Consider the following 14138-nt stretch of genomic DNA (forward strand, 5'->3'; position numbering starts at 1 on the left):
CAACTCCGCAGTGTCCCTTTTATGGACAGGTGCCCAAAACTGAACAGCATATTCCAGGTAAGGCCGTACCAATGATTTATAAAGGGGGAGTATTATGTCCCTGTCCCTTGAGTCCATGCCTCTTTTGATACATGACAATATCCTGCCGGCTTTGGAAGCAGCAGCCTGACATTGCATGCTATTCTGTAGTCTGTGATCTACAAGTACACCCAGATCCTTCTCTACCAGTGACTCTGCCAGTTTAATCCCCCCTAAGACATATGATGCATGCAGGTTATTAGTACCCAGATGCATAACTTTACATTTATCCACATTGAACCTCATTTGCCAAGTGGATGCCCAGACACTTAGTCTATCCAAGTCATCTTGTAACTTATGCACATCCTCTATAGACTGTACCGTGCTACAAAGCTTGGTGTCATCTGCAAAGATAGAAACAGAGCTGTTAATACCATCCTCTATATCATTGATAAATAAATTAAACAACAGCGGTCCCAGTACTGAACCTTGGGGTACACCACTAATAACCGGGGACCAATCAGAGTACGAATCATTGACCACCACTCTCTGGGTACGATCCATGAGCCAGTGTTCAATCCAGTTACAAACTAAAATTTCCAAACCCAAAGACCTTAACTTACCTGTCAGACGTATATGAGGGACAGTATCAAACGCTTTAGCAAAATCCAGAAACACTATATCCACAGCCATTCCTCTGTCAAGGCTTCTACTCACCTCTTCATAAAAGCAAATTAGATTGGTTTGACAACTTCTATCCTTAGTAAACCCATGCTGGCTATCACTTATAATACAATTATCCCCTATGTATTCCTGTATGTAATCCCTTATAAGTCCTTCAAACAATTTACCCACAATGCACGTTAAAGTTACCGGTCTATAGTTTCCTGGGGAAGACCTAGAGCCCTTTTTGAAGATTGGCACCACATTCGCCCTGCACCAGTCCCTTGGCACAATACCAGACACCAGAGAATCTCTAAATATCATGAACAGGGGTACAGATATTACTGAACTTACCTCTCTAAGAACTCTTGGGTGTAGTCCATCCGTTCCTGGGGATTTGCTTACATTTATATCACTTAACTTACCTTGTACCATCTCTACATTAAGCCAGTTCAGTACATTACATGATGTGTTGCCAGCACTGACCTGGCCAATGTCAGCTCCTTCTTCCATAGTGTATACAGAACTAAAGAACCCATTCAGTAGCTCCGCCTTCTCTTGATCGCCTGTGACAACCTCCCCATTATCATTATTAAGGGGTCCTACATGCTCTGTCCTTGGTTTTTTTGCATTTATATATCTAAAAAAATATTTAGGATTAGTTTTGCTTTCTTTGGCCACCTGTCTCTCATTTTGAATTTTTGCTGTTTTTATTACATTTTTACAGATTTTATTAAGCTCCTTGTACTGTTTAAATGTTATAGCTGATCCATCAGATTTGTATTTTTTGAAGGCTATTTTTTTGTTGTTTATTGCTCTTTTAACATCATGTGTCAGCCATGTAGGATTTAGTTTTAATCGTTTATATTTGTTCCCCTTTGGTATATATTTAGCTGTATAGTTATTTAGAGTTGATTTAAAGATGTCCCATTTACCTTCTGTATCAGTATTTGACAACACCTCCCCCCAGTCTATGTCCTGTAGTGCAGCCCTCAGCCCAGGGAAATTTGCCTTTTTAAAGTTATATGTTTTTGCCTTCCCCGCCTGTCTTTGTTTTCTACATTTTAAGTCAAAAGTAACTATATTGTGGTCGCTATTACCAAGGTTTTCCCGCACAGTTACATTACCAACCAGCTCTGCGTTGTTGGAAATGATCAGATCCAACAAGGCATCACTTCTTGTTGGGTCCTCCACAAACTGGCCCATAAAATTATCCTGCAATAAATTTAGGAATTGTCGCCCCTTTGTAGTTATAGCCAACCCCGGACCCCAATCTATATCTGGATAGTTAAAATCTCCCATTATTACCACTGTACCTGCCCGGGCAGCCCTCTCTATTTGTTTATGAAGCCGAACTTCTATCTCTTCAGTGATATTAGGGGGTCTGTAGATTACACCAAATATTATTTTTTCAGTATTTCCCTCCTTTTGTAATTCTACCCACAGTGATTCCACATCCTCAGAATCATCACACACTATGGCATCGTTCACACTGACTTTCATACCACTTCTTACATACAGACAGACTCCACCACCTTTTCTGTTCATTCTATCCTTGCGAAACAATGTAAACCCCTGCAGATTGACAGCCCAGTCATGCGAGGAGTCCAGCCATGTCTCAGTGACCCCAACTATATCAATATGTTCCTCCAGTATCAAGGCCTCAAGCTCCCCCATTTTATTTGCTAGGCTTCTGGCATTTGTGAACATACACTTTACATTTCCATCCTTTATGTTATTGGGGTTAATGGGATTCAAGGGTGTAAGTTTTATTTTTCTATGAAGCTTATTCCTATTAACTATTGTAACCCCTCCCTCCGCTCCACCCCCAGGTACATTTATAATTCCCACCTCTCTATCTACACTATCTTCCCCCTCTTTGCTGTAGGTTCCCTCCCTCCAAGTCCCTAGTTTAAACACTCCTCCACCCTTCTAGCCATCTTCTCCCCAAGCAAAGCTGCACCCTCCCCATTGAGGTGCAGCCCGTCCCTACGGTAGAGCCGGTAACCGACAGCGAAGTCAGCCCAGTTCTCCATGAACCCAAACCCTTCCTTCCTACACCAGCTTCTGAGCCACTTGTTTACCTCCCTGATCTCCCGCTGCCTCTCTGGTGCGGCTCGTGGTACTGGTAGTATTTCAGAAAAGACTACCTTGGAGGTCCTTGCCTTAAGCTTGCGGCCTAAGTCCCTGAAATCATTTTTAAGGACACTCCACCTACCTCTTACTTTGTCATTGGTGCCAATATGTACCATGACTGCTGGGTCCTCTCCAGCCCCGCCCAACAACCTGTCAACCCGATCCGCGATGTGCCGAACTCGTGCGCCAGGCAGACAACACACTGTTCGGCGATCCCGGTCTTTGTGACAGATTGCCCTGTCTGTCCCCCTAATAATTGAGTCCCCCACCACTAGTACCTGTCTGGCCTGCCCTGTACTCCTCCCTCCCTCCTTACTGGAGCAGACACCCCCCTGGCGGTCAGAGGCGGTATCCTGCTGCAGTTCTGCTAGCTCTGTAATGGCATCCCCCTCATCTGCCAAGCGGGCAAACTTGTTGGGGTGTGCCAGTTCAGGACTAGCCTCCCTGACACTTTTTCCCCTACCCCTCTTTCTAACTGTAACCCAGCTAACTGCCTGACTGTCCTGCAACTCCGTCCCACTGTCCTCCCCCACCTCTATTCCCGAGAGTGCCTGCTCAGTGAGCAGGAGACTCCTCTCCATGTTGTTAATGCTTCTCATTGTTGCCAGTCGCCCCTCTAGATGCAGGATCTGGGCTTCCAAACGGACAACTAGCACACATCTCGCACAACAATATGCACCCTCAAACTGTTGTTCAAGGATTGCATACATTGAACAGGATGTACATTGGACTGCATTTTCCAACATTGAGGCCATCTAGTTATGGGGATTTCACAAATGTATAGGAAAAAACAGACAGTCAAAATTACACTTAAAATTTTTTGTAGACCTTGTGGGTTCAAAAATTAAAACTCACAGCGATCTCAACCTCCTGCTTTCAAACTCCAGTTTTTGAAACTCCTCTTTCACGCCCCCTCTTACACAGCAACACTCAGAAAGAGGTTCTAATGTTAGGTTAGCATTCACACCACGGTTTGGGCATACAGTCCTGCAACAAAAACTGGTATGGTCCAAAAATCAGCCAAATGAAGTCACAGGCCCTGATTTGAGTGGAGTTTTGTTTGTGTTTTTTTTTTTTCCAACAGATATTTTTCCACAGTATTTACTAAGGTTTCCCTACATTTTGCTTTTTTTTACACATGCTTACACATGCTGTGGGGTTTTCCAGAGCTCAAAATCACCACATTTTCTGTGAAAACCTTAGTAAATATGTTGGAATTTTTGTCGGGGCCATGCTCCCTTTTTGGCAACCATGCCCCTTTTCCCTGCAGCCACACCCCTTTTTTCGTGTATTCTCGAACCCGAAAGTTGAATCGAGAGTTGGTTGTTTTTTTTTATTTTTTTGGCCCAAATTCTGGCGCAGACAGACATTTTTTTTGCTCAACCCATCAAAATGGGTTGGCTTTATAATAGTAAATCAGAGCCACTATCTGACTTAGTCAAGCTTATTGAAATGAATGGGGTGGGACATGGGTCCAGCGGGGATTTGTCAGTGACAGTTTAAAGGGCTTCTCCGGGGCTTACACATCTTATCCCCTATCCAAAGGATAGGGGATAAGATGCCTGATCGCGGGAGTCCCGCCACTGGGGACCCCCGGGATCATGCACGCGGCACCCCATTTGTAATCAGTCCCCGGAGCGTGTTCGCTCCGGGTCTGATTACCGACGACCACAAGGCCGGTGGCGTGTGACGTCACGCCTCCGCCCCAGTGTGACGTCACGCTCGGCCCCTCAATGCAAGCCTATGGGAGGGGGAGTGATTGCTGTCACGCCCCCTCCCGTAGGCTTGCATTGAGGGGCGGAGCGTGATGTCACACGCGGCCGGCCTTGTGGTCGTTGGTAATCAGACCAGGAACGAACTCTCTCCGGGGACTGATTACAAACGGGGTGCCGCGTGCATGATCCCGGGGGTCCCCTGCGGTGGGACTCCCGCGATCAGGCATCTTATCCCCTATCCTTTGGTTAGGGGATAAGATGTGTAAGCACCGGAAACTGGAAACTTAGCCTTATACTGGATTTGTTTAGATATTTTAGACATATCTTTAAGTTAATACAGTAACAATATTCCATTTATTTAAGAAAAGTCATGTAATCAGGACTGAAATTGGACCTGTGGTTTTGAACAGCATGTCAATTGATAGTCCTATGACCACATTGACCGCAACAGGGTCAGAATCTACAACAAATCTGCAATAAAAATTTATTTCAGATTTTACTACGGGAATGATGTGCATTAAAGGAGTAGTCCAGTGGATCATAGGGGGTCCCAGCGGTCGGACCCCCCTGCAATCTCAAACTTATCCCCTATCCTTAGGATAGGGGATACGTTTTTCACCACTGGACTACCCCTTTAATATCAAAATCAGCAACTGCAGATTTTAAGTAAATTGGTGGGAATTTGCTAAGCTAATTCTTAGACAATGCAAACTTTGATGGGCAGCCTTCAGAGATTTTCCAAAGTAGCTAGGAATGATTAATAAATCTTGTGTATCTGTAGACTGTCCAGTCTAACTTTGCACTTTGTTCCTAAGTTTAGGTCTAGAACATGTATTAGTTGATTTGCTTTTGGTCATAAAAGCGCACAACTTTGGAGCATTTGTGGCACATGACTTCACATTATAAATAACACTCCCTTAAAGCAGTGCCATGAACCTTTCCAGAAAAGCTCACCCCTTGCTGAGAGACTCAGTTTTTGCTTCTTTTGATGCACTTTCCTTTATTGCTGTGGGTGACACTTCTGGGAGTCCTATTGCTGTCTATGGGATTCTGCTGCACATTGCACATTACAGAATTTTGGTGATGAAAGAATAATCTTGCTCATTCTTTCAGTGGAATCCATGCGGAATACATTGCCCACTAAGGGGACGGCAATATCCAAGCAGTCCTAGTGCCTACTGATTCTGGACTGAGTTTTCTCAGTATGAATCTAGCCTTAAAGGAGAACTCCAGAATATAAAAATTGTCCCCCATACTGCCGGCAGTAAAAAATGTAAAGTAAAGATGTACATTCCTTCCTCCGCTCCCCCGGTGCCTCCAGTAACTGGCTCCGGTCTCCACCGTGATCCTCTTCCTGGTTGCCCGTGGTCGGCGAGTCATACTGCGCTCAGCCAAGCACCGGCCGCAGGGAAGTCCCGGCTCAGCCAGCAATAGGCTGGGCGGCAGTGTGATGTTTTCGGCCTTGGCAGCAGGTGCCGGTGTAGAGAAGAATTTTGTGTCCTGAAGCGTTCTCACGCTGCCGCTCAGCCTATCGCCGGCCAAGTCGGGACTTCACTGTGGCTGGTGATTGGCTGAGCGCAGTATGACTCGCCGACCACCGGCAACCAGGAAGAGGATCACGGCGGAGACCGGAGACCGTTACCGGAGGCCCCGGGGGAGCGGAGGAAGGTATGTACATCTTTATTTTTTTTACTGCCGGCAGTATGGGGGACAATTTTTATATTCTGGAATTCTCCTTTAAAGTTTAAATTAAATTTGGATAAGTACAAATTGACCAAAATATACTGCATTACAAGGTAAAAGACAAGGGCTAATTTAGCAAGTTTGTTATGGGTACATTTATGCACCTGTATGATGGCTAAGTATCCTGGCATGATGCTTGGAGTTCATCTGTTGGGCTGCCAACAGTTGTAATATACAATATGCTTGCGTAAAACTAGCCTAGAAGTATAAAATTGTCAGAAAACGAGAAATGTCTAGACATACATATCTTCAGCATATGGTATTAAAAACATTGAAATCCAGGTTGCATGTCAATGAGCAAGGGTACAGATAGGGGGGGGAAGGCTGAGTCACTAGTGCAGAAGTATGAAGAAGATGGGCAATGTCTGTGGTATCAAGTTTATTGAGAAAAGCTGTCTCATATGAATCTGGCTTAAAGGGGTACTCCCGCCCTAAGACATCTTATCCCCTATCCGTTGGGGACCCCCGCTATCTCACATGCAGCACCCTTGTCTTAAGAGGTCTTAGGGCCGGAGTACCCCTTTAATTAAAGGAGTCTGGTAGCTTGTAGTATACCAAACTTATTTAGGATATTAGCCTCTGTTAAATTCTGTTGGATCCTTAATTTGATGATATCTGTGTCTTCCACAGAGGTTTTACACATATATTTATACATGCATATATATAGTGAATACACATAAATGTTATTTGTTGCTGCAAGTAAAGTATCATAGAAAAAAACTTATATATGCATACACTATCACAACTTTAGACTTTACAAGTGACAATAAAACAGCACAGCCCACATTAACCTCATTTAGCTCACACATCTCTGTCTGTTATGAAACTAATATCTGATGGTAACTGTTGAAGTTGTGAAATGAAAAGAACAAAGTGAGATATATTTAACGGAACAATATCCGGCACTTCCAGGGAACTAGAGGCAGAGATGTTATCTGCCCTAGCTAGCAGGCTTTTGCCTGCAGTAAGCATCGGTTTGAGTTGTAACCAGATGTTTGTGTCCAAGAAAAAACATGTATGATCAAAATAGTTTATGTCAAGAAGTAAAAAGGCATTTCTGTATCTTTGTATACACTGCTTTAATGATTTTGTCCAATTTTTTATGGGAGGCAGGGGGGGGGGGGGAATTTTGTATTTTGCTCACTTTGTATTGCTTTTGTGGTGTACAGTACCGTGGAGGGTGTTAGCAGCAGACAGCATTCCAGGAAGAACCTTCTAACTCAGAATGCATGCAGGGAAAAATACAGAAGCTGTTCTAATTCTAAAATTGTGCAGGTTAGACGCTAATATCTTGATGAGCTTAATGAGTTGTTCGGATTTTTGTCATCTAACTACTTTACAACTGCTTTAAATGGACTATACTGTGATGAAAAACTGTACTTTTTGTATTCTGAATTTTTCTTACATGACATGTAGATCATGGTAGTTGTAATGCAAGGGCCCCCAAAAGCTGCTGTTATTCGAAAAATAATAATCTGCTGTTAGCCTATTAAAAAAAATACAAAATCAAATACGTGCAATATACAAATGACCCCCTAATCTTAATAAAAAAAATGTGAGATTATGTTCACCCATAGTATTATGGTCATTATTTTTAACCAAAACAAAGAGTAGAACTCACACAGAAAAAGGTTGAAATCTCGTCTCATAGTTTTTCTCTGTCACTTGGTTAAAACACTGACCAAAATACTATGTGTAAACATAGCCTCTCACAATTTTTATTGCGATTAGGGGGTCATTTGTATATTGCAAAAATTTGATTTTGTATTATTATTATTTATATAATAAAGAAAAGCCCCAGCACTACTCAGCCCAGTCCGTTAGACCTGATCAGAGTTCTTGAAATATGGAAATCCAACAAGCGCAGCACTCAAATAAAGTAAAGTGCATTTATTTTTTCATGTCTCAATACAGCTGTATTGAGACATGAAAAAATAAATGCACTTTACTTTATTTGAGTGCTGCACTTGTTGGATTTATATATATATATATATATATATATATATATATATATATATATATACAGATGATACCGGAAGAAGCAGCACAACTAGAAGTTGCTCAGGTGTCGAGTGCAAGCTGGTATAGGCTCTGGTCCGTAGACTTGAAGTAGACATCCAAAAATAAGAAACTCCAGCAGCACACCAGTATAGTGAAAAACAATTGTGAAGTTTATTCACCCAAAGTCTTGCGACGTTTCGGCCGTCCAATTACAGCCTTCCTCATGCTTGAGAAAGGCTGTAATTGGACTGCCGAAATGTCGCAAAACTTTGGGTGAATAAACTTCACAATTGTTTTTCACTATACTGGTGTGCTGCTGGAGTTTCTTATTTATATATACATATATATATATATATATATATATATATATATATATATATATATATATAGATGCAAATCAGAAATGTTGCAGTATCTTGTAATACCTTTTTTATTGGACTAACAGAATTTTGTAGAGACAAGCTTTATATATATATATATATACATACACGGCTACTCTTCACAGTGAATCTAGACTCTCTATTAAGACTTTGTTAAATCCAGGGCAGCTTAAAGGAGTCACACTATGATTTACTTCCCACAAAAAACTTAATATTTTGTTAGGTTGAATGAAATTATATGTCTTCCACTGAAGATAACCCCTTCCCAATCCATGGCGTCATGGATCAAGTGGGAATATGGCGTGAGCCCACACGTTGGATCCAAGTCATAACCGGAAAATGCCCACTGCTTTCAGCAGCTGACATCTGCCAGTAATGACGGACATCAGAGCTGGCTCCGATGTCCATAATTTAAATGGTTAAATGCCATGATCAATAGCTATCACAGCATGTTAACATCAAATGCTAGTAATCCCTGGTGTCTGGGGAAACCATTGGCAGCTCTGTAATGTAATTGCTTACCAGTCTTCCTGTTGCTTGCTGGATGGGCAATTGTCCCATAAAAAAACGTAATAAAAAGTGATCAAAATGCACATATAAGCAAATTTGGTACTGTTAAAAACTACAGCTCATGCTGCAAAAAGAAAAAACTAACAATGCTCAATAGGTGGAAAAATAGAAAAATTTATATAGATCAGAGCATGTCATTAAACAAACTTTTTTTTCTTTTTCAAGTTTTCTATTTATACATTTTTTTGCCATATCATTGAATCGTATTAACCTATAGAATAAAGTTAGCATGTCAGATTTACCATATTAAAGGATTAATCCACCATAAGGGGATTTTAGTACGTACCTGGCAGGCAGTAATGGACATGCTTAGGAAGGATTTGGGCTAAATGGCTGTGTTGTGAGATTACCATAACACTGTGGCTAGCTGTTTGTGAACTGGTAATTCCTGTGTGACTTTTCTTTTTTTGACTACAAATCCCACAATTCCATCTTCCTCCCTCCCACACATCAGCCACCCCTCCCATTGAAACATAAATGAGCTGCATCCATTCAAATCAGTGTGGTTTTCAATCAGGGTGCCTACAGCTGTTGCAGATTGATCTCTCTCCCACCAAGCGATCCCTCCACCCATTGAAGCCGACAGGCTCCCTATCATCAGTGAGCCTGTCAGGTGAATCAGGTCTCGGCCACATTGCAAGCAGGGAAAAATCTGAGACAACAGTCATTTTGTATGCTGGTAAAAATAAATATTGGAGTGAAAATCACAGAAGAATAGTGAGAAAACCATCACACACAGGTACAGACACTATATTATCAACTACACTAACTTTACAGCCCCTATAGCATAGTCAAATAAAAAAAAATCCTGGAATACCCCTTTAAGAGCTCCAAAAAAATTATTCCCCACAAAAATGCGCAGTGCCATATTTGTTTCAATTTAGCCTTACATAATTTTTTCCCCCCTGACTCTGTAATACATTGGCACACTTTTTTTTATCATACAATGAAAAGTACAAGACCTATAGCTTTTTACATTCTAAGCTATAGGTCTTTGAATGTGAAAAGGAAAAAACATGAGCATATATATATATATATATATATATATATATGAGTGTGGAGTGGGCGGAGCTTTTGATTGTCACATTGTTTTCTATAAACTTTATTTCCAATCAGTCATTAGTACAGATGTTCATTACTGTGCTGCATAATGTAAAAGTCATCTATCAAGAGAATGTAATATTCATAATAGTAAAGTTATCTCTTCTCTTAAAGGGGTTATCCAGGAAAAACATTATATATATATATATATATATATATATATATATATATATATATATATATCAACTGACTGGCCAGAAAGTTAAACAGATTTGTAAATTACTTATATTAAAAAAATCTTAATCCTTTCAGTACTTATGAGCTTCTGAAGTTAAGGTTGTTCTTTTCTGTCTAAGTGCTCTCTGATGACACGTGTCTCGGGAACCGCCCAGTTTAGAAGCAAATCCCCATAGCAAACCTCTTCTAAACTGGGCGGTTCCCGAGACACGTGTCATCAGAGAGCACTTTGACAGAAAAGAACAACCTTAACTTCAGAAGCTCATAAGTACTGAAAGGATTAAGATTTTTTAATAGAAGTAATTTACAAATCTGTTTAACTTTCTGGAGCCAGTTGATATATAAAAAAAAGTTTTTTCCTGGAAAACCCCTTTAACTCCTTGCTCAGCATGCAGTGTCATTGAATTTAGTTTTACTAACTGAAATACAGTCAGTTATATCAGTATATTATATCATATGAGATACATTTTCCTCATTCTGGCCAGAACATATTAACATATTGTCAACATTGGGACTTGCCAAGGGACCAGGAAAGTGTTGCTACTGCAATGAAAATTTTTTTTATTTATATTCCCAGGGTTGTGGAAATAATATCGCCTGAACTGCATGTCCCGGGCAGCTAGGGAATTCTAGCACACTGGGCATGAGGATTCTGCTCGAAGATCCAGGCCTTACGTCCTGGATGCCCTGTACAAGCACCGCTTTAACACCTTGCCACAGAATGCCGTCTTTATACGATGCATTGATTTGACAGCGGTATAACGCTAGCTCAGGACCCATGGATAATGCCAGACAGGCCGATGTCCAACATTAACTTTTTAGTCACCAAAAACATAGTTGATTGCAGCATCTAAAAGTGCCAAAATCTAGTGCCGGTAGCTCGGGGTAGCTGATCTGGACACCCACGCAGCTGTAATGACGGATGAATGTCTTTTACCTGCTTCCCTGTCATCCAGCCATTGCAGGCTGTAGCAATGGATCTCTGATAACACTGATCTATGCTGTTCTATGGAGCAGCATTGTTCAGTGTTTGCCATCTGAAGATCGTATGTAATAGTCTCACATGGAGCCTAAAAAACTGTAAATAAGTGTAAAATAAAAGTGAATAAATGTGAATAAGCTCCTTCCCTAATAAAAGTTTGAATCACCCCACTTTTTCCGATTTTTTAAAATAGAATTCTGTGAACCAAAATAAATGTTAACATATGTGATATGGTTGTGTGCGTTAATGTCCGAACTATTACTATTTATTGTTAATTAAACATAGTCAATGGCATAAACGTAAAAAAATACCAAAGTCAAGAATTGCATATTTTTGGTCTCTTCATACACCAGGAAAAAAAAAAATTAAAAAGCAATCAGAACGTCCCATCAAAATAAAAATGGTCACAGATCACAGAGCAAAAAATTAGCCCTTATACATTCCTGTATATGGACAAGTAAAAGAGTTATGGGGGGGTCAGAGGAAAGGTTTAAGCATACTAATTATCATACATAAAGTTATAATTTTTTTAAAGTAGTAAAATAAAACAAAACGTATATAACTAATGCCAAAAAGTGCACTGCGAAGTGCACAAATATATATATATTTTTTTGCGGTAGATTTGGTGGGGAAATGATTGATGTAATTACAAAGTACATTTGGTGGTGCAAAAAACAAGCCATCTTATGGGTCTGTAGGTGGAAAATGAAAGCATTATGACTATTAGAAGATAAAAACCTTTTTTACATACTTTTTTCGTTGAAATTATTTTGTGCACTAGGACAAGTTGATTGTCATGAGGGACAATTAGATTGTGTCCCCATTTTAGTCCTTTGGACAAGTAGTTTTTGTTTTGAATTTCCATATGCCTGTATTCCCCATTCAGATCAGCAAGAATCAATAAGTCACTGACAGGGTGACTGGTTTATGCAGCTTTAGAAATTTCCTTTTGTATGCTATATGGATGGCCCCTGCTTTGTACTTTTTGGTGGGAATTTATTATTTGCTCTAATGCTTGTGCTGCACATATGTGAAAAAGACAAAAAAACAACAAGGTGCGCTCCTAGTGTGGACGGTATAGCAGAGTGGCTTCAATGTGCACAAAAATTGAAGGCTTACCACATCGTGTTGTGCTAAGAGCACAACACCTCAGCAGGCATATAGACTTGCAGGAAGAAATGGAGGTCAGCAGCCACGGTTTCCTTTCCAGGTTCCTCTCGGTCGCTGGATGGGCAATGAAAAGTGGTGGATAAAATCCAGGAAAACAGGAATTACCATACGGCACTTTTACTCCTTGGACAGATGCAGGCAACAGTCCATATGACAGGTTAGTTCTTTATTGTGCTTTATTGTTCTGAGCACAATAAAGAACTAACCTGTCATATGGACTGTTGCCTGCATCTGTCCAAGGAGTAAAAGCACCGTATGGTAATTCCTGTTTTCCTGGATTTTATCCACCACTTTTCTGTGCTGCACATATGTTGCTAAAGCTAAATCAATAGACTGGTTTTCCCAATCCAATGAGGATTTGCTGCCCACTGTGGTCACATACAGTACATTCAAGAAGAGACTGCTGAAGCCAGAACAGGACATCATCCCAGCGTTTCCAGAAGGGGACAGCAGGCTGTGGCGTTCTGTGCATCCGGAGAGCCGGGGGAACCGGGCAGGAGATCGCGGGGGTCCCAACAGTCAGATCCCCCACAATCAGACACTTATTCCCTATCCTGTAGTTAGAGTTCCCCTTTAATAAATGTGGCAGTCGCCATGTGTAGGATCACCCCTACACTTTTACAACTGCTAGCTCCTTCAGCCTCTTTGTGTCTCTCTCTGCCTCCATCACTGTTCATCCAATTGAAAGGAGCAAAATTTTTTTTATTCAATTGCATGACCATTACATTTTTTGGTTCTTATGGGCAGGGATTTCTATCCTTATTGATTAATATTATTTCTATTGGTCAGTTGCGCATCTCCCTGATCAAACTGTATGTGCAGCCGACAATAAGGCAAATGAAGGGCTGCAAAAACGATCCAGGGGATCATTGAGCCTTGTAAAAAGCTCATTGTACTAATGCTGATTTGCTAGATTTGTATTCCCATTGCTCATCTTAAAGGGGTACTCCGCCCCTAGACATCTTATCCCCTATCCAAAGGATAGGGGATAAGATGTCTGATCGCGGGGGTCCCGCCGCTGGGGCCAACCGCAATCTCTCCTGCAGCACCCGCATGTCATCAGCTGCATGGAGATCTCTCCGTGTTGATGACTCACTATACAGGATACAGGGGCCAGAGTATCGTTATGTCACGGCCCACCCCCTTCCATAGACTTACATTGAGGGGGTGGGGCGTGATGTCACGAGGGGGCGGGGGCGTGACGTCATGATACTCTGGCCCCTGTATCGTGATTCATCATCTTCGCTCCGTGCAGCTGATGACAGCGGGGGTCCCCAGCGGCAGGACCCCCGCAGTCAGACATCTTATCCCCTGTCCTTTGGATAGGGGATAAGATGTCTAGAGGCAAAATTAATCAATTACGTGACCACATGTTCATTTCCACCATATATTAGCTGTATATTTAGAGCCAGGCATGTGTACAGATGCCAACCTGTGAGAAAATATTATTCTGATCTAAGTCTTTCTTTAGAAAGGACATTT

General features: G+C 41.4%; 1 protein-coding gene across 23 annotated transcripts in view; it reads left to right on the forward strand.

The window, feature by feature from the left end:
* IKZF1 (IKAROS family zinc finger 1) overlaps positions 1–14138 on the forward strand; it is a 373972-nt gene that overhangs the window by 214627 nt on the left and 145207 nt on the right. Inside the window, exon 1 of one of the 23 annotated variants that reach the window (XM_056520315.1) lies at positions 7484–7550. The exons of the other annotated variants lie outside the window; for them this stretch is intronic. The gene's annotated coding sequence lies outside the window, so the exon portion shown is untranslated. Of the gene's footprint in view, positions 1–7483; positions 7551–14138 lie in introns of those variants that run through there. 23 annotated transcript variants of the gene reach the window in all.

Source organism: Hyla sarda, chromosome 5 (genome assembly GCF_029499605.1).
Source record: "Hyla sarda isolate aHylSar1 chromosome 5, aHylSar1.hap1, whole genome shotgun sequence".
Classification (NCBI taxonomy): Eukaryota; Metazoa; Chordata; class Amphibia; order Anura; family Hylidae; genus Hyla; species Hyla sarda.